Below are 27,587 nucleotides of genomic sequence, written 5' to 3' on the forward strand. Positions count from 1 at the left end.
CGGGTGACAGAATGTTCGTAGTAATTATCTCTTGCCTGTTCAGAGTAAAGAATCTGTCTTTTGTTTTGTGGAAATGTCTTCACTGATTTTTTTTAAAAAAGTAATATAGAAGAATATGTTTTACATAAACTTTCTTAAACTTACTGCATCTTTAAAGGCTAAATGGCCACATTTCTCCAGAATCGTCTCTCAAAGAAACTTGAAGATTGATTCAAATCAAAGAACAGACTAGTGTTGTGGCTTGAACCAACCCTGCCAGCACAAACAGATTGCAGGACGACTTGGATTCAGCCCATACGCAGCACCTGGAAGAAACAGAGTACCAGTGATGTAATTGGCAGCACTGAAATGGTTCCCTTCAGTGTAGTAGATATAAAACAGCAGGGAATGTGTTTCAGAAGAAGAGACATCAAGAACCTGGAATCTAACACAGAAAAATGTGAGTGTGTGTGCACATTTGCATGCCAAGATTGGAGTGAATTTCCTTATGATTTAGCAAGAATCTCTTGCAGGACAAGGCATTGGACTTCCCATTCCCCAACCCATATAAATAAGAGACTGGGTTTTGGGTAAAAAAAAAAAGTCCACAACTTTATTGAATAGTTAGTTTTGGCTTGGGCATGGGGCAATCTAAATACCTCCGGCCCACCTGCCGGAAGTAGCGTGTGGTCAAATTAAGGCAGGGGTTCCTAAGACTTACATCAAATAGGGTGACCCCTGCAGGCCCCCCTGAGCATGCAAACATGGTCACTACCTCAGGATCCCTTTAACAGGGTACCCCAGCGTTTGGAGGGGATTGCCTCTATGCTCAACCAGTTGTGGCAAATTGCTATGAGGTAGGCAAAACCACCGGGTCAGTGCCAATTAGCCCGCTGGGCAAATTCCTACCCGGCCCCATAAGAACGATGACCACCTTGGCCACAGCAAAGTCATTCCTATCAGCATAAACTGTGGGTGGGGTGGGGTGGGGCCCAGTGCAGGAACACACAGGCCGTGCCCCAGGTGTGGGCTGCTTAAATGGGCAGGGGGCGGATCAGAGGGAAGCCCACCTTCGGCTCCATTGGCTCCGCCCCTGGATCCACCCACGTCCCAGCCTGCATCCCCATTTGCCAATGCAGGGTGCAGGCTAAGATCCAGCTCCTGATAGGCAGCAGGGGCATATGCCCCCTCTGCCTATCGGGAAGGGCCCCAGTGAAGCCTCTTCCGTCCAGCAATGCCACCACACCAAGAGAGGTGAGCGGACTTGGTTCATTTTTCAAATGCAAGCAGACAATCAGAGGGAAAGAACTGTAGTTTTGATCTAACTTTTTATACACCAGAGTCCTTTAATATTTAATTTATGTCCCTGTTTACTATTGTAGGGATGGGGAACCTCTGACCCTCCAGGTGTTGAACTACAGCTCCCATCGTCCTTGACTAATGGCCAGGCTGGCTCAGGCTGATGGGAATCCAGAAACATTTGGAGGGCTGCAGGTTCCACATCCCTACTCTCCAGGTCGCACCCATGCCATATATTTTGAACACTCCTGTTAACAGTCATGGCTCCCCCAAAGAAACATGGGAAAGGTGGTTAAAAGTGTTGAGAGTTGTTAGAGGACCCCTTGCAGAGCTACTCTTTCAAGCACCTTTGACAGAACTGCAGGTCCCTCCAAGATTCTTTGGAGGAAGCCAGGATTGTTAAAGTAGTATAAGAGTCCTTTTAATTTATAGCATGGATGTGACCTCTGTATGTATACAGATACAGAAAGTGCCCAACTGGGAGTCATCTAGAATAGGTTCTCCACTAATAATAACAACCCACCTTTGCCCCCAAAATAAAATTGCATATGGTAGCCATGTGCACTTTTATCATGCCACCTTGCTTCAAAATAGGTTTCAAACACAACATCAAAAGGTTTTCCCTCAGTGCAATGAGAACAGATTGCAGTTGGCGCAGGGGTCTTTCCATGGATTTATTGGCCTTTGGATGAGACTTCTAACAATAAAGCATATTCTATAGGAATCAAAGTAAGTGCCATAGAGACAACTTCATTGTAATTCAGTTTGGAGTGGGCTTTTATTTTGCTGGATTTGTTATCCCCCTATGACTATGCAGAAAAGTCTTGCTTCATATATAATTGGAAAATTGCATTCTTTTCTTAATTCCAGTAACTTGATCCTCTTCTTTTTGGTCTTCAGACCTTGCTTATTTAGCTTCCAACTCCTTCATTTCCTTTTCTATCTCTTCTAATCTGTCATTCAGCTGTCCTTTTTAGCTGATGCCACAGAGGTAATTTGCTTCTTATTATAGTCTTTAAATGAGTCCCATACATTCAAAGCTGAACTATGATTGCTATTCTTTTCTGAAAGGCCCACCATTCCTGAATCAGGTATATATTTCTTGCTTGAATTCCAGTGTTCAGCATCTTCTTGACTGAGTTAATAACTGATTGCTGGAGTGTGGTCACACATGGGAGATATATGATAAAGTAAATAAATAGCATAAATCGCCTGCTTTGCCATTTCTAAAATTTGCATTGCATGCTTTGAAAAATCTTAAGACTGTGAATATGAGTTTGAAAGTTCTGTGCTAGTATTTAAAACTGCAACCCTAAATGCACTTAAAAGGAGTACACCCCTTTGAGCATTGTTTGGGGAATAGTATATTTCTTTTAATAAATATGTTACTCACTTTTCATTGTGTGAACTGATCACAAACAGGGACACAATGGTAGTAAAGCTCAATAAAATTATATTACCAATTGATAAGCAGTAAATCAGGCAAGAGTACTTACCGGTGTCAAATAACTATTTACAAAGTTCAAACAATTTACAAAGATTTCATTCATTGTTTATTAAGTTCATATTCAATGTGAGTCTGAAGAGTCCATCCCATACTATAGAAATCAGTTTTTGTTATCAGTTACATCAGGAATCTCATCATCATCATCATCATATATGATGATTAAATATCGTTTAAGTTTGATTATTATTTTTGCATATATGGTACAAATGCTGAAATGTGGGTCAGGCATGCTTTGATTGGTCATAGAGGACAACCACAGTCACACTGGAATTATTCAAATTGAAAACTTTGTGACTTTTGGGGGGTCATCTTCCCCCGCTTTGCAATTCGTCTTTACCCAACCAAATTTAAACTGTAATTGAGTTGGATCTAGATATCTATATATGTTCACCAACACCAAAGTTATTAAAAAGACTTCGCTGAGTGGAGAATGCTAAAATATGTTAGCATCATTTCCCAGGATGAGACTGTGATATGACACCAGTAATTTTTATGTCTCCTAAAAAAACTTACTGGGATCTGTCTCTTCCCCATAGGATGGCAGTGGATAGTCTGCTGGATCTTGGTCAGCATGCATTTGAGAGGAGAGAGATAGGTAGAAGAGAGAAGTACTGCTCAGGTGATACAGGCATACATTTGGTGAGAGTGGGATGCAGGACTCTTTGCTGAACAGCAGAGGTTTATAAAGAGTTCAAAAAAATGTCACTGTCCATAAAACTACAAAACTGTTCTATGATGATATGGCAGCAAATGTTTTCCTGGCGGAAGTAAAGATTATTAATTTGTTTAAGAAAATAATATTTTTTATTTAAAAATGTAATTCAAACTGACTTAGATGGGGAATGATAGCTAAAATAGCTTCAGTGGAGAATAGTCATTGTGTTGACCTGGTGGTTTCTGGTAGGGAAAACCCATTATGGACAAGCAAACTATACTCCTGGGCTTCATGGCTTGCCAATTCTGGGCTCTGTCCACAAAACTGTCTAGGTCCATCAGCATAGCTTCAGGACATGTAAGTATGGTGATTGTTTTATTCCAAAACTTTCATTTTGAGAAATATACTCCCAGGGATAATTCATTTTGCAAAGCAGATTTCCATATGTGACCACATTGGAGTAATCAACCCCTGGGACACTTTTCTTCCGAATGGTAAAAAAATGGTAGTAGTGTCAACTGCCAGAAAAATCAGGAAGACTATTCTGTACATTAAAGATAGCTGGAAATAAGTGTTAAGCACAGACCTTGAGCATAGGGTTTAATGACTGCAAAAGTGTTGAATTATGCTGCCTACAAAGAAGGAGTTGTCAGCATGGCTAGTGGTCAGGGATTATGGGAGCTGTAGTTCAAGAACATCTGAGGACCCAAGGTTGAGAAAGGCTTTTTTTGGCATAGCAAAACCAGTCACCAGTGCCCAGAAATAATTCAGCTCCAAAACTTTGCTAAGGTGGTCAGATGTCCCAAAGGGCTATACAAACTAAAGAGAGAGGTTCCACAGAAGCAAGTTCCTCATCTATTTGCTATAACTGGAAAAAGTGTAATCTACTTATCTCTGTTTCACTGAGCTGACTAAAGGCCAGTGATCTCTGCTTAACAAAATTAAAAAACTCCTTCCAGCAGCACCTTAGAGACCAACAAAGTTTGTCATTGGTATGAGCTTTCATGTGCATGCACACTTCTTCAGATACCCATGCACACGAAAGATCATACCAATGACAAACTTTGTTGGTCTCTAAGGTGCTGCTGGAAGGAATTTTTTTAATTTGCTTTCGACTACGTCAGAGCAACACAGCTACCTACCTGTAACTAGATCTCTGCTTAAGATAGTGTCTGGAAATGGACATGGAAGATATTTGGAATTTGGAAAGGACCTAGGCAGTCATGTAGTCCAACCTTGGACAGAATCTGCAATACAGGATGTATTTTGACAATTTATATACTACCGTGTTTCTCCGAAAATAAGACACCGTCTTATATTTATTTTTCCTCAAAAAAACACACTATGCCTTATTTTCTGGGGATGTCTTATTTTTTTTATTAAGTATGGTACAGTTTAACCTACAAGGTTAAGCTGCCTATCACTATGGCTTATTTTCGGAGTATGGCTTATATTCCTTGAATGCTTAAAAATCCTGCTATGGCTTATTTTATGGCTACGTCTTATTTTAGGAAAAACAGGGTACTGACTTAGTCTCTAAACAATGCACAAAAACATATATTGCTGTCCAGCATTTGCTTAAATGCAAGGGAGAGTGTACCGCTTGCCATGGTAGCCCTTACAATATCTGATGAGCTATCGAATCTGCCCTTTATCATCTTCTGTCAAACTGCACCACCCTGGTTCTTCTCCTTTGGATGTTCTAGTTTGTCAGTGTCCTGCTTAAAACAATGTGCCTGGAACTGGACACAGTACTCCATATGTGACCTGTCCAGTGAAGAATAGAGTGGAAGTATTATTTTTCATGGTCAGGACACTATGCTTTTGCTCATGCAGCCAAATATTGCATTAGCCTTTCCAGCAGCTGCATTGGAATGCTGGCTCCTAATCTCTTCTGGTTTGTAATCAGCTAAGATATCTAGACCATTTTCACATTTACTGCTGCCAAGCCATGTCTCCACAGAGCATTTGCATACATGCCCTATAAATATTTGGTAGCACCATAGAAATATGCATGCCAGTGGAACATTTGTTGCCACGGGAAGCTGTGTGTACCCAGCGAAGTTTCACAACGTCTAGGAAATAACCATATTGGGAGGCCCCTTCTATAGACAGGAACGGAGAAGCTATTATTACTATCTTAGGGATTTGTGTGGCTCTAAATATTGGGCTAATATAAAATTCATGTTTTCAGACTTTCACACCATGAGTTCTTTTCTTTCTTTTCTACTTTAACAATACTCCAAGACCTTTTACAGTCAGGTTTTGGGTTGTTTGTACAGATGGTTAAAACATCCTGAAGAAGAAAAGCTGCCAAGAATCTGTAACTACACGGAGTTTGATGACAGGATTCAGTTTAGTTCAAATCCTACTGATATCTTCAAGGCTGGGGCCTATGTAGAGAGATGAGGGTAGCCACAGAGACATTTTCGTTTCCAAGCTATACTGATAGGCTCTTTGCAGTAAATTTGACGAATAGAACTAAGAGGCAAGGACAGTAAGAGGAGACTCTGTATCCTGTTTCTCTTTCATCAGCAGCTTCCCAAGATTACTTGCCAAGGGCAAGCAATTGATAGAAAAATGTGAATTTGATCTTGGTGCAGAAAAGCGTTTTGCATACCTTCTGTAACCATCTCCAATATTAACAAAATTGCTTCTTATGCCATAGGAAGCCCATTTAGCAGCAAGATGGTCTGCTGCTTTTTCTTGGGAACGCGTCTCAGAAGGCAAACATGAATAGGTTCTGAGTGTTATTGAAAATAAACTTGGGTTTCTTTGAGGCTAGCAAAAGTATTTTATCCACCAAATTAAAACACCATGTCAATTCTCTGTTTCTAATATATGGTGTCCGTGAAACTGATACATTGTATTATCTTGATTTTCATGCTTATTGTCCCCTTTGCAAAATAGTCGGCATCAATAGCACTTTCTTTGCTCACATTGTTTATATGATTTCACATTTAGCAGGCCCATTGAATCTTTGTCAAGAAACACATAGTCAGATATTCCTTTCTGGCAGAGGCTTCTTGTTTGCAGCAAACACTGACATACAGACTCCAGTATTTCTCTTGTTGTTGCATCAAATGTTATGCATACTTCAACCTCCCCTAAAAAAATAGTTTTGGCCTAAAAGTTGTGCTCAGAGAAAAATCTTCAAACATTTTCTCTTATTCTCTCCATCCTTCTTTGTAATGGTAGCTTTCTCACTTGGGAGAAACCTAACCATGTATTCTAATGACTTTCACATGAAATGCCCAGCAGCTGATAAGAAAGTATTCACTTCACAATGCCCTGTTCTAAAGACATCCTAACAACCAACATCAACACAGGTCACAGTGCCACGGTAGTTGACATCTTTTGTGGCTTTGACCTGGAATCACTTCCACTTCCTGATTCACTTCCCCTTCTCTCAGTGGTTGACCACAGGCAAAAGAAACTTCTTCACATATATCTAAAGATACAAAACAAATAAAAAATACTTCCATAGCTGGTATAGATATTCAAAATTTCTGTGGAAGAACTGAATTATGGAACCGTTCATATTCAATCTCAAAGTCAAACATGCAACCAAAGAGTATCTTTCAAGATAGATGGAGGCTGCAATCCTAACTCCTCCTAAAGCCCAATTGAATTCAATGAAATGTATACTTCTAGGTAGACAGGATTAGACTTGCAGCCAAAGTGACTTAAATCCAAGTGCAGAGAAGACATACAGTAGTTCTCTTGTATACATAGCTGCCAAGTCTCCTGTTTTCCCCAGGAAACCCTCGTTTTTAAAGCCATTTCCCGCTGTCATCCCAAATGGTGAAATAATCCCGTAATTCCCCTGGATTTCTTCTGGTGCCGCTCTGCCCATGTCTGGGCACCAGAAATCGGGCAGTGCCGGCACCGGACGTTGCTTCTACACATGTCTGGACATGCGTAGAAGCGACTTCCGGTGCCGCTCTGCCCATGTCTGGGCACCAGAAATCGGGTAGCGCCGGCACCGGAAGTTGTTTCTACGCATGTAAATACTACATGTAGATACTGCTGATCCTGTATTTTTCTAACTGGGACTTGGCAGCTATGCTTGTATAGTATCTTCAAGTAGTATCTTATTTAGGAGGCCCTTTTCAGTGACAGATTTACTAACCTCTGAGGTATAGTCCAAAAGCTGAAGTGACTTCTTTGTTGCAACAAAACTAACAGACAAAACCAGAAGAACCCCTGAGTGGGTTTCATTTGGAGCATGGAAAGGCACAAAAATATTTACATAAGCTGGCATGGACTTGTGAAGAGAAGAGTCCTATGGTGAAGAGAAGGAGCTCATGTTGGCCTGTTGTAGTTATAAACAGCTCCTAAAACAGAAGAAGATGGCATTCATCAAGTAATCGTAGAAGAATTAGAAATGGCAGCCAAATTGCATGACTTAACCACATTCTTGCATATAAGATCCAGAATGGATCCTCGAATTATGACTTAGGTATAGGAAGAACATTTTGGACAAAAGTTTAGTTTGAACTAGATACAGCATCTAAATTTAATGTCCCTATTTTCCCCATTGGCCTTAAAAGACCCTGAAGGCCTTAAAAGACCCTCACTTGTTCCATCTGAGATCTCAGAGGTTGCTGTACTAGCTCCATAGGAATAAAGCAGAGTTATGTTATGAAATACCTTAGACATGAGTATCTTAAAGTTGGCAAGGGACATTTCTATGCGGCATCCACAACCTTTGATAGGTTAAACTGGCATTGCCAGAAAAGAAGAAATACTATGATGCAAAAGGACATAAATATGCATAATGTTTGCATATGCCAATTTATATAAGAGAAAATTTAGGGATTATTGCTATTATTTAAAGAGAAATACAGTGCAGATCACCCCCACCCCCACTCCCATGGGCCAACTTTAACAGGTGGATGGAGCCACACATCTGTCAGTAATCTGACTTAATGATGACACACCAGGATACAACACCATTCCCTGCCCATCAACTGAGGCCACCCAGTAACCTTGTTTTAGGAAAGGCAAACAAATCACAGTGGCCAAAGCTTTCATGATGCCCCTTTCCAGCTAAATAAATCTGCCTTCTAGTTCCCTACTCTTCCCCCAGTCCCCCAAAAACAAAACTTGTCTTAGTGCACATCATTCCTTGCAACACAGGCTTCCAGTGTTCTCTTTTCAACACCCCTGCTTGTCTCCTCCATGCCATTTATAGGGCAGCCACTGTAGCTTGGACATGCAGTTCATCCTTTGTGTTTTGACCACACCCATTTTTAAGCTGCTGGGATCATGTACTGGTGGAACAACATAGAGACCAAGTACAGCAGTGCCACTATCCCCACTCAAACCCTTGCAAGCACATTCAGGAAAAACAAAAGAAAATGCTTCTTCATGAGATGCATAGTCTACTTATGGAATTCACTGCCATAAGATATGGTGATGGCTACCAGCTTATAAGGGACGCGGGTGGTGCTGTGGTGAGCTCCCGTTGCTCGGTCCCAGCTCGTGCCAATATAGCAATTCGAAAGCACGTCAAAGTGCAAGTACAGCAGGAAGGTAAACGCCGTTTCCGTGTGCTGCTCTGGTTTGTCAGAAGCGGCTTTGTCATGCTGGCCACATGACCTGGAAGCTGTACACCGGCTCCCTCAGCAAATAACGCGAGATGAGCGCCGCAACCCCAGAGTCGGTCATGACTGGACCTAATGGTCAGGGGTCCCTTTACCTTTTTACCAGCTTATAAATGGCTTTAAGAGGAGATGAGACAAATTCATGAGAAGACAGATTGTGTCTGTGATTGTAACAGATTGTAACTGTGATGGCTGTACAGAACTTCCAGTTTCAAAGGCAATGAACCTCTGAGCAACAGTTGCTGGGGAGAAAACAGTAGGGAAGGGGCTGTAGTCTTCCTAGAAGCATCTCTCTGGCCACTATTGGAAGGTGGATCTGGAACTATAGGGAGCCAGGTCCATCAGTGTGGTCCTCATAGCCTCTCAACTCCATCTTATCATCCCACAGCTGCAGAGCTTCCTGAAAGGTTCTTTGTCTTGATGAGAAGCTCCTGAAAAGCCAGTGGACAACTCTGACAAATGTACTGCCTTTCCGAACAACTCTGTGAGGGTTGCAGTATACAAGACACATGTTTGCTTAGCTCACTGCTTTTCTTTGTCTCTGAATAAAGAAATAAGTCATCTAATATTTTATGAAGCAATGCACACATAGACTCTGGCAGAACTCCACCTTCTCTCACTCAGGTGGGAGCCATGCCCCAACATCAGCAAAAACAAACACAAAAGCTGGCAGGGGCTCATTCCTTAGCACATCAGCATTGGCTGGGGGAGGGTTGTGTGTCCTGGGCTTAATACAGAATTGAGCTCTGCCCCCTCCTATACAAGAAGCTGAAAGGTAAGCTGATTTCTCTTTTCATTATTTTCATCTGAGGATGGTCTACCACCATGTGTACCATTACAGAATAATTTGATTGCATTTAATTGTGAATATATGAAAAATGGTGGGGCTGTAAAGGCTGGCTTTACAGATCCCAAAACCTCTTCAAATAAGCTGCTGCAATTTCCCATTATGTTAGTGAACATCTCAGCATACCAAAATCTTGATCCATAAAAAGCAGCAAATTAAATGTGGCTCCAGTGGTTTTGGAGTTGGACCAACAAGTTTATCTTATTAATGGATTCAAGAGAAAAGGTACCATTTTTATTACAATATTTTCTTAATGATAAAGTTAGTAATGGAATCTCAGCAGAGCACACCAAAGGAATCCGAGTTTGCTGGCAGTCAACTCAAATTTGCGTGCGTTTGGTACTGGGTTAAGGAGACTTGGCACTCGCCAACTTCTGTCTTCTGCCTTTTTTCCTTATTTGAAAAAACAACAACACACACAGCCTTTTTGCTGTTTCACTATACTTACCAGTTGACATTTTCTTGGCTTTAACTGAAATTTTGACACATAAATCCCACATGTCAAATGATATTGTAAAACAAGCATCCAAGTGTCAGCACATAGTCCAATAGTCTGGGGACCAAAGAATAGAATAAGGAACACCTTTATAGAGTCTTTCATCTATCTCCAGCCATCTGCAAGTAATTTGAAACCAGTTTCAAAGGGAGCAAAGTTGCTCAGCCTGCTAATGTAGATGAAGCTTAAGCATGAGGTTGGTTTCATCTTAGCTTTATAAACTTACTAATGAGTAGATAAGATTTTCTTTTATAGTCCAACTGTTTATTTTCTGATTCAGGAGTATTTTGACATCCCAAATATTTTGGCAGCAATACATGTAATTTCAAAATTTGACTAGTCTTTCTGAGATTTTATGATAATCTCTCAATGTGTGGGAAATGGCGTTCAGGTTTGCTGTCCCATTCAGTGTTTGCATATAAGAGAGTATGTGAAATACAGTCTTGGTAAACAAATTGCACCTGATGTGCTACAGAAGCTAACACAGATCAGACTACATCCACTGTGACTTCTTGACAAAGTCTGAGCAAGGTAAATGATTATTTTTGGGAACACCCATTTTACAAACCCTTGCCCTTTCTCATAGTTCAAGAAACTTGAAGTTATTCAATGAAGCTGAATGTTAGGAGATTCAGGAGAGCTGAAAGGAAGTTTTTCACACAGCACATAATTCAACCGCAATAATTTGTTACCACGGGATAAAGTGATGACCACCAACTTGGACAATTAAAAAGGGAATTATATAAATTCATGGATGATAAGGCAATCAATGGCTACTAGAGTCGCTGTAGCTTTACATTTCCCCCAGTATTAGTGGCGATATGGCCCTGAATTCCAGTTGCTGGGAACCACAAATGGATGTTGGCATGGTGTTGAAGGCTCCTCTTCAAATATTTGTCAGAACTACAAAGAACAGATTGATTGTTACATGCTGCCCTTGCATTTATTTGAATTATGGTGCTGGAGGAGACGCTTCAGAGTCCCATGGACTGCAAGAAGATCAAACCTATCCATTCTGAAGGAAGTCAGCCCTCACTGGAAGGACAGATCCAGAAGCTGAGGCTCCAATACTTTGGCCACCTCATGAGAAGAGAAGACTCCCTGGAAAAGACCCTGATGTTGAGAAAGATGGAGGGCACAAGGAGAAGGGGATGACAGAGGACGAGATGGTTGGACAGTGTTCTCGAAGCTACCAACATGAATCTGACCAAACTGCGGGAGGCAGTGAAAGACAGGAGTGCCTGGCGTGCTATGGTCCATGGGGTCACGAAGAGTCGGACACGACTAAACAACAACAATGGTGTTGATGTCCTGCTTGTTGTTTCTCATGGGCATTTGGTTGGCCACTGTAAGAAGACAATACTACCGGTAGATGAGATAGGTGTTTGGTTAGGTATGACCCAGTATGGCTATTCTTATGGTCCTGAAGTGCATTGTTTTGAGCAAGAGCTCAGGATTCTTCAACAACTTCATCATATCAAACGAACAAGAATTTTGAGTCACTTATGCTTTCAGTTCTTTGCACTTCATTGGAACAATCCAATTTCATCTTGGTGAAATAAACTCCCAAGTATAAGGACAGCTTGGGCATCTCCTTTCTAGGTGCAGGGGGGAAGTGTGTAAGACGGGAAAAGTGAAGGCTCCTCTTCGAATATTTGTCAGAACTACAAAGAACAGATTGATTGTTACACATGCTGCCCTTGCATTATTTCATATCAAAACACACTCTTGGTCCTGTCACAGAAGTACGCCATGGTAGTTTATACTCTTGACCAGTGATTCAAGAATACTGGGACCACTGGAAATTCACAAAAGGATGTCTTCCTATCTCTTCCTAGTGAATTTAACACAACAGTAGTCACTTATAGTCAGCTAAGCTAACAATTCTGATCACAAAGCCTAACTTCTTCTGTATTTAGGATTTTGATAATCTCAATTTAAAAAGGCCAATAATATTATTGAATAACATTCCCAAAGCAAGTGGGGAAGTAAACTTCAATTTGTGAATATTTTTTTCTACTTAAAATGGACTAAGGAGTGTGTGTGTGTGTGTGTACGTGAATGCATGTTCCCCAAGCAATACTAAGCATGACACACTGGCTGCTATTTCTTATTCTTTAATTGTGCAATTTAATGTAGTTAAGTGGGCATTCCAGTGAAAGTTCATTTGCTCTACAATCTGTTTTTATTGAGTTAGTTTATTTAGCACCTAGTGCCTATTAATTCAACATGCAAGTATAATTGGGGCATATTCATAGTTCACATAACTCCACTGTTTTAAAGCTCTTACAGGAAGGATAGTTATAATTCACCTTACTTATTCCATGGACACACATTTTTTTCATAAATTATGGTGCTGTAACTTACATTTATGGCATATCTTAAGCAGCCCAATTATGCAACGTAACAGAGATTACATGGCATGGTAGCAGAAACAACATCCTGGGTCAATTATTTACTGGTACAAGTTGCTGCAATAAAATGGCATTTTACCTGCATTACGCAAGGAAGAATTTAGCTCATTGGTATATGAAATGCTTGTAGAGCAACGGACATGTTGACAGTTTTGTTTGGCCCCATAAAAAGTTCCTTTTGATCACTCTAAAAAGAAAATAATACATGTAGTACTTGCACTGCATATTGTTCTTTCAGTCCGTTAAGAGTATGATAAAAACCAGACACCTCCCTGGCTTTGAGCACAAAGATGAGCTAACAGAATAACACATCATCAGTTAATATGGCAAATCTGGTACTCTTCATGTGCATATGTACAAAATTCAATTGGCTTCTTTTGTGACAAGACCTTTGATACAGGAAAAAGTTAGGATTGTGTTTGGGCATTATTATTATTATCATTGCTGCTGTTGCTGTTGTTGATCAGAAATTTATTACCCGCCCTTCACCAGCGGATCCAAGGGCAATTCTGCCTATTCACCCACACAGCCCCACACAGGTAAGCAGTAGTGCCATTGGCCTTGCGAAGGTGCCCCCCCCCCAATCATGTGCCAGTACATCACATGAATTATGTGTTTTTCATCTTGAGGTCAACTGCTGAAGCTGGTGTCACTGTGGGAGGCAGCTGAAAGACCCAACTACTCATTATGTGAAAAAAGTTGTTGTTGTCGTTTAGTCGTGTCTGACTCTTCGTGACCCCATGGACCAAAGCACGCCAGGAACTGCTGTCTTCATGTGAAAAATATGGGATTGCATCTCCCAACATTTCTTAAAACTTCAGTACAGGTGCAGGAGGCTCAGAATTTGATTAGAACAGTGATGCTGAGGAGAGGTGGTATCATCTCTGCCTCATTCAATCAATCTTTGGAAGCTACTGTTAGATCTAATCGGCGGAGGGCAATAAAGGAATGCTGACCAGTGACCTGGGCCTTTCATTCTGCAGCTGAGATCCATCGCAGGGTCCCACGAACATTTGTGGAGTTCCCTTCTCTTGGAGGTATTGCTTTCTCTAGCATCAGCTTAAGACTCACCTTTTCATACAAGCATTTGAGGAGAGTAGGAGAATGCTACTCTGATTATTTTGTGTGTTTATGCATCTAGTTTTAATTTCATTTTAACTTAATTATAGGTTTTATCGGTTGGACACAACCTTGAAATTCTTCCGAAATAACGGGCATCCTAAAAATATAGTAAGCAAACACATGGCTTATCCTGCTATTTGCTGAGGAGAATTTTACTGTTCCCCAGATTTCTGTGTGGCAAACTTTTCTTCAAAGGAAAATTGTCAAGGACCCCAACAACCAGGTTGCCATGCCCAACATTATTTATGAATATATATATGTAATCCGCCTAGCCATTCAAAAGGCTCAGCATAAAAATAAGCTAATAAATATAGTCAGAATATAACATTTCTAAGAAATACAACAGCAGCAGAAGAACACAGATGAGAATAATATACCAGGGATGTTTTAAAAATGAGAATAATATACCAGGGATGTTTTAAAAAAGAGAAAAGTCTTTGCACAGCTGCTAAAAGCCATCAAATGGGGAGCGGGTGAAGCCAGCCTAACTAGGAAGAATTACTAAAGTGTAGGCACTGAGAAGGCCCTGCCTCAAAAAAGTTAGGCGAGCCTTTGCAGATTATCTCAGTGAAAGAATATCATGTGTTTCATTAACTGAATTTGTAGGTCACCATTATACAGAAAAGCTGTGCTGACAGGAATTTGCAGTAATACTTCTACTACTATGGGGGGAGAGAACAAAGGAAACAAAAAGTACACAAAATGAAAAGTGTTGTATATATTGCTACTTACCCAGCATTTGGTAAAGAGTTGTCTGCATTCACCCCATTTGTGGACAACAGTTTGCCTAAAAACCTTTAAAGGAAGAAAATTAGTGAACTAAAGTTACACAGGCGTGGGGGTTTTGACTGCCAGAAAAGATAGTTTTTCTTTGCCTCCCAATCTGTCTTTCATTATTTTGCCTTGAAAGGCTCATTGGACCTTAGCCACAATTTCTAACCCACATTTTAACAGCAACAGCAGTACAGCTACCTTTGAGAAGATGTATGGCTGCTTTGTGAACTACTTCACTGGACATAAACAGATCTGAATGTTTTTGATCTATTTGTTAAAAATCAGTCGCACGAGTTAATAAGGGAAATTACTGCCATCTTCTTGGACAAAGTTACCTAGTGCACAAAAGTACAACATTCTTTAAATTAGGGTTGAAGTTCTCCTCACAAGTTCTCCTCACAAATCTCCTTAGTGAATGTTGTTTAACATGCACTATGTATTTTATTGATGTTCAAATTCATGCTTCATGTTCAGCAAGCATTAAACCTCTGGGTATTACATTGGATTACACTGCTTAATATTTGATGGCATTTTTAATTTACTTGTAATGTATTCTACTATTAGACACTACTCCATAGATGACATGCAACAGAATGTAATGACTTACAGTGTTAGATTATTGCATGACGTTCAAAAGAATCTGTGAGAGTAAAACCTGTATGGAGCATGGGGCCTTGCGCACTGGCCCTTCTCACTGTGTCTCCTCCACCCTAATCTTTCCACATTTACGAAAGTCTGAAGGGTGATTCTAAGCACTCCTGCCTTTTGCTTGTTCAGACCTAGAAACCTCCCTCCTAATTATTCACATATGACTCAAATTTTGGTTTGGTTTTTGGCAGAATTTAGGCCACAACTTTATTGATTACAGAAAGTGAGTGGTTGCATAGGCTTTGGTTCGACTAGCTCCCTGCACCCTTGCAGGTAGCGCTGACCCAGTGCACCAACATAGGTCAGCCAAGGGTGAACACCTGGATAGGCAAAAAGCCGGGAACAGACTATGTCCACCACCCAGATGTCCCCCTGGACTCAGGCACGGGCATAACCCATTTGAGTCCCTGGATTCCTTTAACGGAATACCCGTCACATAGGGATGGTGAGAGCGTTCTCCCATCCCTATCACCTGAACCAGTGCCTATCCGCAACCTTACAAGTTGTAACAATTTGCTACGCGGCAGGCGAAATCCAAATGGCACCAGCCAATCAGCCAAGTGGGGAAAATTCCTGCTGTGCCCCTGTCCCAACCACAGACAACACACGACGGCATAGCAAGGTCATGCGCAACAAGCCCTAAAAGCAGGAAGAGATGGGCGGGTGTTCTGAATGCACGCACTGAAAGAGGAAGCTCTGGGTCACGTGCATGGGCATATATAGGTCCCTCGATCCGTTTGGACTGTGGCCCATTGGCCAGATTGAACCCAACATCGAGGGACCTACCAATTGGGTGTTGTGGCTGAGCAATTTTACCCACCCACAACACAGGGTGTCGGTTTCCAGGTCTCATCGCAACACGTGCCCTCTTTGAGGGAGGACCCGATTTCTCTAAACTGGGCATTCCCAGATGCTACAACCTTTCCTCATAGGAAAGTTGTTTCACCTCCTTCCTAATTTTGGTTGTCCTTTTCTGAACCTTTTTCCAGCAGATTTGGAACTTAAAAACAAAACAAAACAAAAAACCTGCCAGGGTCCAACAAAAAGATGTTCTAGGTTTTCTTTTTAAATGATTAAATTTTCGAGAACTTCATTATGAGGTTAAAATAACAATCCAGGGAGAAATGTAAAATAAAGAGGGGGAAAGTACAAAATAAAAACAAACAAACAAACAGGCTTCATAGCCATTACCTCATTGAACAAAGTACATTCTCAATAAACTACACAGTGAATGAAATGTTCTGGGTTTTCTCAACACTGGATTGCAAAGTGTCTAGCAGGGCTGCCCCACTCATGAGGCGTGGTGAGGCAGTCGTCTCAGGCAGCAGATACAGCCGCTGAGGAGCACACCACATGCCGCCTCCTGTGCTTGTTGGCCACTGCCTGCTTCCAACCACTGCCTGCTTCTCTCTGCTCTCCTTTTACTCCCCATCACTTACAAAGTGCAGGGCCTGCAGAAGAGGAGGTGGTGGTGATGGGGGTCCACAGGGGGGGAGCAGCAGCACTTTCTGTTTTGCCTCAGGCAGAAAAATGTCCTGGTCCAGCCCTGGTGTCTAGACATTAGCACATGTGAGCTTAGAGCTTCCTGGGCTTTCCTGGTTAGAGCAGGATGGCCATGCAAGAACCTCTTTTTTCCATTTTCGAATTAACCACATGTCCTCGCCAGATGAACTCTGGTAACTGCTCGCTGCCACATAGCACAAAACAGTTTGCAGTTAGCCTAGTCACACTTGTTCCGTTGCTCAGTGTCCAAATAATTTCATGCTATCCCTGTTGCAAAATACAGGCTTGTTTTTGTGCTTTTCTTAGCCAGATCCATCTGTAGCGCAACCCCTAGCCCCAGGTAACTGATCAGAGGGTCAAGGAGCTCAAACACGAAGTTGTTCAGTCCTGTAAACTGCATGCTTAACCCTACTCATCGCTGCAAAACTGGTCCAGCCAGGATCATTAGCAGGTAATCTTGTTCTTATTTTCAAATGTGTCAACAAAAATGGCAAGAACATCCTCAACAGTGGTACACAAGCTGTAAATCAACGTCGTCCACAAAAGTCTGCTACAGATGTATTGGAGACGTTAGCCAGATAGTATTTACATCTATTGTTCCTCCCTGTCATCAAATGTATACTGTTATATAGTGTACCTTTTATTGTGTCTAGACAGGGTTAATGTTATTCCATCAGTTCTAATATCTGTTGCCTGATTCAGTTTCACATAAAAATGTGCAATGAAATATGATGTGAATTCTGCTTTTTGTGTCTGAGGTTCCTGCATGGTGGCAACAGCATATCACATTCTCTGTCCATATGATCCACACTGGGGAAGAACGGGCAAACTGCAGATAACAATCTGGCACCATGTTAAAGTTTCACCCGGAATTTGAATTGAACTTAACTTAACCTCTTGAAATTTAATAGAGGTCAGTAAACTTTGTTCCCTGCAATTATTTTAATTTAAGCTTTGGGTCACATCACCTTCTTTGGGAGAGAAGTAGGCTATGAAGATGCATGAAATAGCAGATTATATAAAAATATAAAAAGTATTGTCTGAAAGGAAGTCCCTGAAAATTCACTGGAATCTCCTAAGAACAGGATTAGGATCAGGGTACACATACAATATGGAGTTCATGCCAGATTCCTGACCTTGCTGTTTTCTAATGTACAGTATTCTAAGGGGTGATTCAGATGCGCAGAATGAAATGGTTCTGTTCTCATGCAGGGATGATATTGCATGTTTTATGGCTCAGACTTAACCTGTTGACGTGGAACCACTTTCTAACAAAACCATCCCATACAAAACCTCAGTAATGTAGTCCCAGCATGTGGTCAAATACTAAGTTAGAAAGTGCTCCCGTGTCAACAGTCTACTACTGTTCAAACAACCTTTTGTGGCTCACAGGCACATTTGCCAGTCAGAAAAACTGGGTATGCTGAGAACCACACACTCGCCATAAGAACTTCTATTGGCTACAACAGAATGCTCCTTTCAAGCCTAATTTCAGCAGGGAGAGGCACCCTGTGGCACTTATTCAACCCCACCAGTGACTGAGGGGCAGTGTAGTTTAGGCCATCTTTGCAGTGCCATGCCAACTACAGAATTCCCTCCCTTTGCAAGTTAGAATGTCCCCCTCATTGGTGACCTTCCATTGCCAGCTGAATGCACTTTTATCCATTCAAGCTTCTGGGGGATAATTCAAAGTGTGCCCCATATATGTATTTCAGAGTTCTGTAGAGTTATGGCCATTTTCTGCTGTTATGATATTTTAAGGATGTTATTTTAAGGATAGTTGCAAATGTTATTGTTACATTTATAGGGGTGTTTGTATTTTATGATACTGTGTATTATAAACCACTCTGAGGGCTTCATAGATGCAAATGGGGGGGGGTAAATATAAAACATATTTTCAAGTTTTATATTTACCTCACATTTGCAATTGTGAAGCCCCCATCGATTCTACCAGAACTCATCCACTACATGTGTAGCAGAGGTCTGAATTAAAAAATATAGATGGTAGGCCAAACCTAGAAATCATACCACCAGCCCTAGAAGCAATTTCCCTTGCCTCAGCTGGTTATGGTTCTCCTTTCTTTACATCAGCCATGTCTAAGATTTAACATTGGAAAGAGACTCTTAGATGAAACCCTGTTGAAGGCTGGCCAAAGATAAATAAATACGCCCAGCTAAGAACATGGGGGCTGTTTTCATATTTTATGGACAGTAACTTTGTTACTAGTTCTGGGAAAAATTTAAATAATGGAGCAGAATGACCGATCACGGATGATATCAAGGGGAGTAAACTTAAGAGAATTAAAATACTTGAAGTCATGGTTAAAAACATGTTTGTCCAGTAAAAGTGAGGAAGGCGTATGTAATGTATTGGGGAAAGCAGGTCTAGCGAATATATAAACACACTTTAATTTTAAACATTTAAAAGGTCATTAAACCACTGCCATTTAAAAGCACTAAATGACCTAACATGTTTTGTTACCGAGTGTTCTGGTTTCTGCCATTTCAGAGTTCTAAAGTAAATGGATTACAATTTGTTGGCAAGGAAGCCACAATTTATTTCAAAAGCACAAGGCGTTTCTGCTACATATCTCCAGGACCGTTTAGTAACATACCCTGCTGGCCTTTGCATTTTCATTGCTTCTGTTTCTGTGTGGAAACAAAAAACCCTTCCTTCCCAATGAAGGCTGTAGAAAGGCAAGTTGGAGAGTCAGCTGTACACACTTCAGATGTCATGCATTTTGCTTGAATAAGCTGTGGTTGCTCAGAGTGGCTTCAAGGAAAGGACTCAATTGCAATGCAGCTGAATGATATTCTAGCCAGGAGCCAGGTGCTCATCTCCTAAGTGTTGCTGCTGTTAGCTGGTGATAATTTATGGTGCATCAAGCTATATCAGTGGTCTATAACTTTATCAATTAGTGTTGTGCAGAGTTTACAAGTCACAATGAGTGAGTCACTGCTGTGGTAAGGAAAACCCCTGTGATGTTTGTTGTTGTTGTTGTTTAGTCATTTAGTCGTGTCCAACTCTTCGTGGTGTTAGTACTGGGTACTAACTTGCATACCAGGAGGTAGCACTCTCTTGCAGCTGACTCTGGTATCCAATACTGTAGCTCAGGCATCCCCAAACTGCGGCCCTCCAGATGTTTTGGCCTACAACTCCCATGATCCCTAGCTAACAGGACCAGTGGTCGGGGAAGATGGGAATTGTAGTCCAAAACATCTGGAGGGCCGAAGTTTGGGGATGCCTGCTGTAGCTAATGCAAGCCCTGTAATGACACTTGAGTCCAAGCCCAGAGCCTTTGCGAAAGAAGCCTGTCAAATTCAGGGCGAAGTTGTATATTTCCTTTTTTTATATAACTGGATGCGCATTGCATGTCCAAGGTGTTCAGCTTTTGGGGATGCCGCCAGAAGGATGCCATGCCACTCCTTTTTCAGTCACCTGATGGCTTGCCTCTCCAGCCTTTGGTTACTTGCCTCTGAACCATGTTTGGTTGGCACTGGTCAGGACCCTGCTATGGGGACACATATGCGAGTGACTTCTAACAGTGAATATCTTCCCTCCCTCCCTCCCTCCCTCCCTCCCTCCCTCCCTCCTTCCTTCCTTCCTTCCTTCCTTCCTTCCTTCCTTCCTTCCTTATATTTGTGGCTACACAAGGAACTTAGGAACCATCAGTTATCAAAACAGGGCATCAACCTGGGATCAGATAGTTAGCCACCCCACAAAAACCACCATTTTGATGGGTGAAACTATTATTTTAATCCCCTTTTAAGCTGCCCTAGCCATCCCTAGACAAGGAGTTCTATGTTTAGGGGATTCACCAAAATAGGTGAAAAGACAGAAGAGGGTCTATTCTGTGACAGCACCCGCTTACACAATTTCTTTCCTAGAAAGTTAGTCTGGCCCCCAGCCTTTCTAACTTTTAGGTAGATTGTGGTAAATAGTTGTACTCCACTTGGCTTTTAATTTTTTTCATTCCTAATTAAGGACTCAGCTAGATTGGTAGAGAAAATGTGTTTTATATGCATTGTATATGCAATATAACACTGTGACACCAGATGGCACTGTGGAGTCCTGTCTTTCCCTACTGAATTTCCCTGTATGAGTTTAGAACACGTTTAACTGAATTGCTTCTTTGACATGTCTGGATCCAGCCTAACTCTGCCTTTCTTTGTTTTTAATGCTCTGTATTAACTAAATGTTCTAATGACCTGTTTCACTTTTTATTCATCTTTGTTATTTAATTTTGTTGTAAATCACTTTGAGGCTCCTTGTTACTGCTGAAAGTTGGTATAAGTTTAAATAAATAAATAAGCAGGCTAGCTAGCTAGCTTAGACAGTTAAAGTCACAAACTATTTCGTCTTCATCTGTTTTATCTTCCAAAATGGCTTTTCGGATTTAAGATGAGTTTTATAAAACAGATGGAAAAGGATAACGGGTTTGTAAGACTTCTCCAGGTTTTTTTATAGACGTGTAAGACTATAATCATGAAGACTTGCAACATGAACCTGCAGTAGTTTTTCATCAGAGGAATTTTCAACCTACGCATCCAACTTCTCAGCATCACATCAATCAGGTTTCCCCCCCCCTAAATTGGACTGAATGCTGGAAACCACCATGCCAACGATCAACAACGATCCGTTTTGCTAAGCTCTGCACTAATTAGCATGAAAAAGGCAATAGTTGCCCAGAGCTCGTGTTTTTTTACATTCTCAAGCACTTACTTGGAAGGGTGAACATGGAAAATTATGTCTATTTCCATTTACAACAAAATCAGATCGTTGGATGCACATTACATAGCTAGACATTAAGATATGGAGTTGGTATGCATAAAAATACTGGTGGTGGGGATGGAACACATCACAAGCACAAAATTTTGGGGTATTTTCCCCCTGAGTCATTGAGATTGAAAGATACTCAAAGGTCTCAAGCTCTTGAAAGTCTATGGCAACAGGAATTGATGTTGTGTGTCTTCCAGAGGAGAACCTGGTCCAGGAAGCCCTTAGTGAAGGCTCTTTTGCTCCCATTAGTCCATTCCATGCGTGCATACCTAGAAGCACAAATGTACCCCTTAATGAAAGAATGTATTGTATGATTTGTGTGTGTGTGTGTGTGTGTGTGTGTGTGTGTGTGTGTGTGTATCCCACCTTTGTGGTACTCAACGCAGTGTCTCCTATCCAAGGTGTCTTCTATCCAAGCCCTGACTAGGCCTAGATGTGCTTTGCTAATAAAATTTGTTGTTACAGTATTTTATTAGTTTAATGAATTGCCTTCCACATATGTCTCAAGGTGATTTACAAACAGACCAGAGAAACAAAACAAAATTAGTTTTTTTTATTAAAAAAAAACACTACAAGACCTCCAACGAAAGATAAGTTTAAAAACAATGCAAAGTAAACACCCAAAGCAGGGACCATTTTACACCCAGCTGGGAAAACTTGCAGAAACAAAAATGCATTCAGTTCTCTTCAATGGTTACTGGAATGCTATTCCATAGAACAGGGAGAGCAACACTGAAAGTTCTTCATCACTAGGCTTCTAATGTTTTAGTGACTCTCCTGAAGAACACAGTAACCTACTGGTGAGGTGGTCTCTTTGCTTGAGCAAGGCAATTGCAAAATGTAATCTCAGACCATGTCCTGCCACTATTGTTGTACAATATATTACTATTTAGACTTCACTCTTTCCCATATATTATTGCTTAAAACTGGGTGCACTGACGGCTGAATCAGCATAACAACACGACAGACATCACTGCCCAAGATAGCCCATAATCAGAGTGGCCCAACTTTCCTAGTTTTCAAGGTGCCAAAGGGCTCTTGGCCATTTTTGCTACAGGAGACTGACATGGCTACCCTTTTGGAATCTGATCACCACCCCACCATTTTTATTGCTCGGGGGATTATTGTGTTACGGTGCCTAAAATGTGCTTTTTTGTAACTTCATCCACTTGCTTATTGACTGCCTTTGGGGTGGTCCTGGCAAATGACTGTTCTCCTTCGTCTTTATGGAAGAAGCCAATTGTGTGTACTTTCTTCTCATTCCTCCCCTCCGTCCCCCCCCCTCCCAAGCTGCATTCCTCTGCCCAGTTGAGGTCCATGGACTTCCTCCCATGCAACTTTCTGCAGGATTGCTGAGTGAATGTCTTCTTCCTGTGGGTTAGACATTTTTTTATTGAAAATGTTAACCTTTTGAGATTTTGGCATGCAGAATGAGTGCTGGGCTGACAAAATGAATGAGGGAGAAGATAGTCACACCATGGAACTCTGCTGTAGGTAATAAATCTATTGTAGCTAAGGAATTTGCGCGGATTTTTTATAAAAAAAAATCAGGTGATAACAAGTAGTAAAACCAGCTGTGTAATCTTTTTAAAAACTCCTTGTTGTCTGGGTGAAGATTAATTCCAACAAAATCCATTATATAAATTGTGCATTTTACATGAAAGCAGATGCCCTGGTTTCCTGCTGGTTATTGCCATCTTGACAAGGAAGGAATAGGTTTTTCATCAGAGTCAATCTCTTGTTGTATCAGAGACTCCTCTGATTAAGAGGAGTCAGCAGATTCTGGTTTGCTTCTGCTGTCTCAGCAAAGTCTGTAAATAATGTGAACAGATATATGTTGTGACAACAGTATCCCAAACAGGGCCGTCTTAAGCCTATCCGGCACTGTGGTTCAAAGATCCCTCCGGCCCCCCCCCTTTCCCAGATTTGCTGACCTTTTTACAGCGCTTTGCGGGGCCAGCAGCTTTGAGGGGCTGGAAAAGGCGGGCAGCAGCTGGAGGGCGGCTCCTCCGGCGGGGAAGAGGCGGAGACCCCAGGCGCGGCACTGCTTCAATGTGGTGGGTGAGCTCCGCCTCTTCCCTGGCACCCGTGCCACAATGGCCATGACAGGTGGAGGCTCCGGGCGTTGCGCTGCTTCGGTGCGGTGGCCGAGGGCAGTGAGCTCATGCCGGGAGACGCCACATCCAGCCACTGCCTCGTCCCAGGTGCCCTCTAGAACTCAGCGTGAACTTGGCGCCCTGGTGCCCCGCGCCACTTGCCTCTACAGGCAAGACGCCCCTGATCCCAAATAAAAGCTCAAGTGTGTATAATTGTGCCCTAAGTAAGAAAAGTCTGCATTTTTTAAAATACTGCCAAGTGTAGGTTTGTTTACATTTTTTTAAAGTCACAAGTAGGGATGGGGGAGAAATGCAATTCACAGCTCCGAAAACAACATGCCAAGTAAAAAAGCAGTTATCCTTCAAAATTCTCAATTCGCTGAATTTTTAAGGTGCAGTTCCCCAACCAAAACACATGGACACAAGTGTGTGCATTAGGGGGATGTGTGCAAATGCTATCTTCCCATTGACTCTCCCGATGTTGTTGGACTACACAACGCCTATGAAAACTAATGGATGGCACCATAGATACTGGATCCTGATAGGGTCAGCTCCCCCTCCCCTGCCCATCATAGTCTTTTCTCCTGCGAAAGAGCAGACTCACTTAGAGTTAAGATAAAATTTATAAATAGCTTTAAACCAAACAACCCAGCTATGGTTGTACTATGTAATATGAATGGTAGGGAGGGATTCTTTCTGCTCTTCAAGTTACAGTGAACAATGAGACTTTCTGTTCTTCCAGTTAAATACTGTAAATGCATAGCTTGATCTCCAACTTCTAGAAGTTTGGATTCTAAAGCTATTTTGGATGCAATGTCCTCTAGGTGGCAAAAGCACTTAAGTTATTCTTCCGAAATCAACCTAATAGCCACTGTTCTTTCTTCCAAAAGTTCTATGCAGTTCCTAGCAGCATCTGACTTAAAATATATAGATAATGGCGTGTGCACTGTCTTAGAAGAAATATACAAGTCATCTACAATTCTGTTTGCAAATGTGCCTGCTAACATCACATTATCAATTTCATCACCTCCATACAGAGTGATTTACACTGGGATTGGGTTCAGTGTTTGTGTTTTCTGGCTCAAGTCCCTATCCAAGAAAAACTGGGACCCCCCAATTTGGATGACTGGGTAGCAATATTTGCCCCACCCAAGCCCCACACAACCTGATAAATAACATGAGTACAACAGTATTTATTCAAGTCAACAAGATGATACGGGGTGGGGCTATCCCACATTCAAAGCTGCCCCCTTAGTCCCAAACTCTAGATGCCAGTGGAAGTCTATGACCTTTAAGCGTTTACTCCCTTAATTCAAGGAAGCAGTTCTTGAGGTGACGTCCCTTACAAATATTTTGGAAAATGTGACCATAAGTACAAATGTAACTGGGTACAATATCTCAGACAAGACAATTATAATACTATTATATGGCAGGATGTTTTGTTGAAACTGGTGTTGAAATGGTTGTAAATTTATTGGCGGCAGCAGAAATGTCAATAGTCTCACTGCCATGTGCGTTGTTTTAGAGGATCTGGAGCACAGCTGCAATGCATAAATTGACATGCTACATCCAGGCACATGAAAATTCTGTGTGAGAAATGGTCAATATTCATTAGCTTTCGGAATGCCAAATTTGATGATGATATGTGACCATATCCTCAGCTTACATTGGTTTGTGACCATATACTCTGCGTAAGATGTGTGGCCATATACTCTGTTTACTCTTGACTGGACTACTACAGTGGGGCTTCCCTTGTGCTTGGTTTGGAGATTGCAGTTAGTGCAGAATACTTCGGCACAATTGCTTATACGAGTAAGGGTCTGTACTCCTGGCCTGTTTTTATAAACTCTTACAAAGCTATTTCTACAATTGTATGAACTGGACATCTAGGAGATTCTTTCAGAACAATGATTGATTGATTGATTTAAAAGAACACAAGTGATCTGGTAGAATGATTAATATACACTGAGATAATGTAAAGAATGCCTTGATTTCATTCCCATCTCGTTTTTTTAAAAAAGTATCTGCTTTTCCTGGAAAAATGATTGTCAACACAATAACAGTCCTAATGGAGCAGGCAAATGCCTTTATGTCTCCACCATATTCTAGATGGTCTCAGAGGGAAGGCACTTTCACCACAGCTGTGCAATGCAGAATTTGTTCCAGTGCTAACTGAAAATATTTTGTGTGCTTTCTTCATTTTAGCCAATGAAAACCCCAAAGTATTCTTAGCTGGCTGAACATTTCCATTTTGCAAGGTGACAGTTGTAGGTCACAGGCTTGTTGCCAAACCTAGTTAGCTAGTGGCACTGGACCAAAGATCACTTTCCCATAGGCTGAACCTGTATTGATTTCTAAGATTCAGCACATTGAATATCCCCTATCTGTTGGCACTTTCAGAGTGGCTCAACGTGGGACTTTGAGGCCTATTTTCTATCTGTGCATGGGTTGGCTGAACTGTGCTCAGTCAGAGAACATATACCGTCTTTTTCCGTCTATAAGATGCCCCCATGTATAAGACGCCCCCTATTTTTGAGGACTCAGATTTAAGAAAATGGGGGGGGGAGATATACAGCATCTGTGTATAAGACGCCCCCTCCCCTAATTTTGACATTTTTTTAAAGGGGGAAACCTAGTCTTATACACGGAAAAATAAGATAGGTGTGTCTTGCAGCAGGTCTGTTTACAGGTAGGTAGCCATGTTGGTCTGCCGTAGTTGAAACAAAATTTAAAAAATCCTTCCTGTCGCACCTTAGAGACCAACTAAGTTTGTAATTGGTATGAGCTTTCATGTGTGTCTTTTAAACCTCTGAACAGGGCCGCCTTAAGCGGGTCGGGCGCCCTGGCGCCATGGTGCACAGATCGCTCCGGCGCCCCTGCCCCGCCCCGTTTCTTCCCACGGCTGGTGGGCGGGTGCAGCGTGCAGCGTGGTTTCCATGCGGCTTCGCCGTACAGCGCCCCCTGCCGAGCCGGCGCCCCGCGCCACCCAGCCTACCCCTAGAGCCGGCCGTGCCTCTGAACCCTGTGATCTTGTAGAACTACGCCATGAAACAACACTGACTCTAGTCACTACCTCAGTGAAACACAGAAACTACCATCTTAGATACACAACGAACATCGCAATGGTGCAAAGCACTGATATTGTGTACAAAAATGCAAAGGTTCAAAAAGTGATTAATCATATAGTGAGAGTATGTATTCAACTGTCTGATGGAATACAGAAAGCAAAGGTTTGAAGTTCAGAGACTGAATTTCTAGGCCATCCCAACACACGCTTAGTAGATGATGGATGAAAGTTCCCTCCCTTGACACACAGGTTAAGCCAGTGAATAAGAGAAACCAGATGAAAGATTTTTTTTAAAAGAAAAAGAAAGAAAAGCAGTTGCTGCAGTAATGGTACTTCTGAATTTTCTTTTTCTATGGCTATGACTAATCGAATCCCTGAAATACTCCATATGTATGTAAATTATCATAAAACGCTGACAATTTTAGGACATGCTGATGAGTACAAATTCAGCTAAATATACAATACCTCTGATACATGTGGTGTCTTGATTTTCTCAGTTGCCTAAGAAGTCATAGATGATGCTGATTATCCATGAGGATAATCATGTGGTGCAGCTCAGGCTCAAGTGCACAATTCAGACTCCAAATGGGAGATCACTGAATTAAATGCTCCCCCATATAAATAAAACTGTTATGTCAGGGGAAAGAATTATAGCCTCACCTTCTACTTGACAGAGTTTTCTTACATGTAATCTGATTCCTACATGGTGCATGAAACCATAGCTCAGTCGGTAGAGCATGAGACTCTTAATCTCAGGGTCATGGGTTCAAGCCGCACATTGGGCAAAAGAT

General features: G+C 41.6%; 1 long non-coding RNA gene across 3 annotated transcripts; it reads right to left on the reverse strand.

The window, feature by feature from the left end:
• Window positions 1-98: 98 nt before the first annotated feature.
• Window positions 99-14,777, reverse strand: LOC148687333 (uncharacterized). 3 transcript variants are annotated; one of them, XR_015947714.1, is made up of 5 exons: window positions 14,661-14,724; window positions 12,886-12,993; window positions 10,345-10,449; window positions 7,573-7,777; window positions 99-305 (listed from the first exon to the last, which is right to left on the reverse strand). It is a non-coding gene; the product is annotated as an uncharacterized LOC148687333 (long non-coding RNA). The 3 variants fall into 3 exon arrangements; XR_015947713.1 differs by lacking the exon at window positions 12,886-12,993 and having other exon boundaries at window positions 14,661-14,773; XR_015947712.1 differs by lacking the exons at window positions 10,345-10,449; window positions 12,886-12,993 and having other exon boundaries at window positions 14,661-14,777.
• Between the last annotated feature and the right edge of the window lie 12,810 nt (window positions 14,778-27,587).

The sequence above is a fragment of the Zootoca vivipara genome, chromosome Z1 (assembly GCF_965207765.1).
Source record: "Zootoca vivipara chromosome Z1, rZooViv2.hap1.1, whole genome shotgun sequence".
NCBI classification, from domain to species: Eukaryota; Metazoa; Chordata; class Lepidosauria; order Squamata; family Lacertidae; genus Zootoca; species Zootoca vivipara.